Raw genomic sequence first — 3,202 nt, 5'->3', positions numbered from 1 at the left:
TACACTGTCCCCCCATCAACCACTCCCAGGGACAGGGACAGCACGGGGTATAAGAGATGGCTTTCCTCCTTTGAACATGAACTATATCTCCCTTTGCACTGTCCCTGTCCAAACCCTCCATGAAAGCCTCGCCAGCTGGACAGGATTTTGTTACGTGTGTAGCATTTTGTTGTCCTTCCCTAATTAACCAGAAAGCAGTTCGGAATCGACCGCCTGACTCTGGCCTGGTGTCCTGTGTCCGCTCAGACCAGGTAAAGGATGGCAGATTTCTTTCCCTTGAGCACATTTGTGAAGCTGATGGAGATTTCCTCCAGTCACCAACAGTTCCTTGGACACCGCTAGGGGTTTAGTTCCAGATTGTTTTTATTTATTGAACTCTTGTTCCACCATCAGGTATGGAGTGTGCCCGGAACATTCCCTGTGGGGTCTCTGGATTAATAGTTTAACGGCAAGGCCGATCGGTGATGCCCATGTCCCAGGAGTAGTTAATGCAGCACATAGCCGCCCCCACCACCCACACTGGGAATCAGTCTGGACTCTCATGATAGTGGGTGTATTAGCATCTGAGAGTTGCTCCCCTCCCATCCCAAACCCACCGGATGTCAACTTCTCAAAGCCCCAGGGAAGTGGAATTGGAGGTTGGTGGCGATGCCAACCGCAGTCAAATAGCTGACCCACCCTGCAGGAGAAAGGACTGCTTGCAGGTGAAGAGAAAGGTAGCAGTTCGATCAGAATCTAGCACCCACCACCCACCCCACTCCCCGACACCCTGCCCACTGACCGAGCGAAGCCCTGTATTAGGACTGTTTTTGCTTCACCCTCCTCAGGGCTCGGTACAGCCTCCTTATGGCCAGGAGGGCCAGCCCGGTGAGGGACGCCACAACCACGCCCAGGCACAGTGCCACGTCCAGGCTGTAGTAGGCGTACCAGGGCAGGCCGGAGGAGGTGGTCCGCAGGTGGGTAGCTCCGCCGTGCCGCAGGACAAACTCCACCCAGAAGGCAGCGCGTTTGCAACGGGGTCTGCGGCTGGTCGCGGTGCAGGGCCGAGAGCCGGGCCATGGCCTCCCGGTAAGAGGGCTGGCTCAGGACCTCCCTCAGGCCTTCCAGCAGCTGCCGGGAGTCCAGGCGGCCCACGTCCAGGGTCAGGGAAGCACCCCGGCTCTCCAGCCGGACCAGGTTGTCGTACTGGTCGAAGATCAGGGGCAGGCCCAGCACCGGCACCCCGTGGTAGATGGCCTCGTAGATGCTGTTGGTGCCGCCGTGGGAGATGAAGGCCCGGGTCCGGGGTCCCCGAGACGTCCATTCTGCGGCGCCCCAGCGCACCAGGAGGGTGTTGTTGCCCAGGTTTGCCGGCCTGTCGCCCTGGTACTTCCAGATCACCCTCTGGGGCAGCTGGGCGAAAGCCTCGGCGATGGTTTCTACCAGCTCGGCGGGGATCTGTGTCACCAGGGTGCCCAGTGACATGAAGACCACTCCGTGCTCCCCAGAGCCCCGAGCGAACTCTTCCAGGTCTGGCGGCAGAGGCCGGGCTGGGTGGCACTGCATCCCCCCAATGTAGACCACATTGGGCATGGTGGGCCGCGGGAACTCAAAGACAAAGTCCACCTTCATCAGCCACAGGTCGGCGCGCTGCGTCAGGCTCTCGATGTCGGTGCCCGGCCCCAGGAACCGGTGGCACAGCTCGTCGTAGCTGGGGTGTATCATGGCGCTGCCCAGCTTGACAGTGATGATGTAGTGCATGGCGTTGGCCAGTCGCTGCAGGAAGGACATGTTGGCGGTGTAGCGCGAGCCCACCACGGGCACGTAGGAGGGGGGCGATGGCGCGATCAAATAGTGGCCGTCACCGAAGGACAGCCAGCGGGTGTGGCAGACCAGAGGCAGCTGCAAGTGGTGGGCCAGCATCACACCGGCCGGGAAGAAGGGATCGGTCAGCACCAGGGCGAACCCGGCTCCTTGCAGCTTCTCCATCAGCGCGCCGTCCTCAAACAGGAGCCGGATGAACTCCCGCTGCTTGTGGTGAGTCTCCCACAGCATCTTGCGGATGATCTGGGTGTTGCGCACGAAGGCAGTCAGGGTCAGCCCCCCGCGCAGGATCTCCAGCGATTCCAGCAGGAACTGCGACAACATCTCTTGGTCCTCTGTGATGCCCAGCTTGCCATGCAGGGACATGGTGAAGCAGTGGTAGAGTGAGGGCTCCTCAGCGATGTACTGGCTGGAGGACGAGCGCAGCACACTGATGTTGTGTCCCCGGGCATGCAGCTCCTCCAGCAGCACTCGCATGTTGAGCCAGTGGCTGCCGTCCACTGGCACCACTAGGATGTTGGAGCAGCAGGTGGGTGGAGACAGCAATACCATCACCGCTGCAATCTTCAGCCAACTTCCCAGCTCTCCCAGCTGCCACGGGCCATTGCTGGTGACATCCAAACCCCTGCAGGCCATTGAAAACAAAACCATCAGGACAGCAGGCCGTCCAATTGGCTGAGAGATTCAGGGACAAACCTGGGGATCGGGTTCATACTCAAGGATAAACTCAAGACCTTGGTAAAGGGACAGCATGAGATCCCCGTCCCGGACTGTTTACTGGAACTTTACTCTGTATCTAAACCAGTATTGTCTGGGTTCTGGGAATGTTTACTGGGACAGTAAACCCATGTTATCCCTGTCCTGATGGGGACAGTGTAGAGGGAGCTTTACTCTGTATCTAACCCCGTGCTGTCCCTGTCCCTGGGAGTGTTTGATGGGGGGGACAGTGTAGAGGGAGCTTTACTATATCTAACCCCGTGCTGTGTTGGTACAGATGAGGTCACTAGCAATGCCTACTGCAGTCAGGTCTGTGCACACATTCACAAAGCAGGGAACACCTGAGTGGAGTATCCACCAGCCATCAGTCTCTGAGCTCAGGACACGGTTTTCAATGTTATTAATTGTTTTGGGAGGGGGGGGGGTGCTGGGGTTGGATACTCAGGAGCTGTTCAGGAGAGTGGGGCTGGATAAAGGCAGAAAAATACAGAGCATGAAGTTTCTAAGATGACAAACGAATCAAAGCAGTGGGGCATTTCAAAATACACATGGACCAGGCCCTTCAGCCCACACTGTTGTACTGAACATCAGACCCAATTCAACCAATCCCTTCTGTCTTACCTTGTTCCATATCCCTCCATTCCTTACATATTCATGAGCTTATTTCAAACTCCCTTAAACA

General features: G+C 57.5%; 1 pseudogene; it reads right to left on the bottom strand.

The window, feature by feature from the left end:
* Nucleotides 1–797: 797 nt before the first annotated feature.
* Nucleotides 798–2,439, bottom strand: LOC132814028 (UDP-glucuronosyltransferase 2C1-like; annotated as a pseudogene).
* Between the last annotated feature and the right edge of the window lie 763 nt (nt 2,440–3,202).

Source organism: Hemiscyllium ocellatum, unplaced genomic scaffold (genome assembly GCF_020745735.1).
Source record: "Hemiscyllium ocellatum isolate sHemOce1 unplaced genomic scaffold, sHemOce1.pat.X.cur. scaffold_625_pat_ctg1, whole genome shotgun sequence".
Taxonomy (NCBI): domain Eukaryota; kingdom Metazoa; phylum Chordata; class Chondrichthyes; order Orectolobiformes; family Hemiscylliidae; genus Hemiscyllium; species Hemiscyllium ocellatum.
This window is presented reverse-complemented; position numbering and strand designations above follow the sequence as displayed.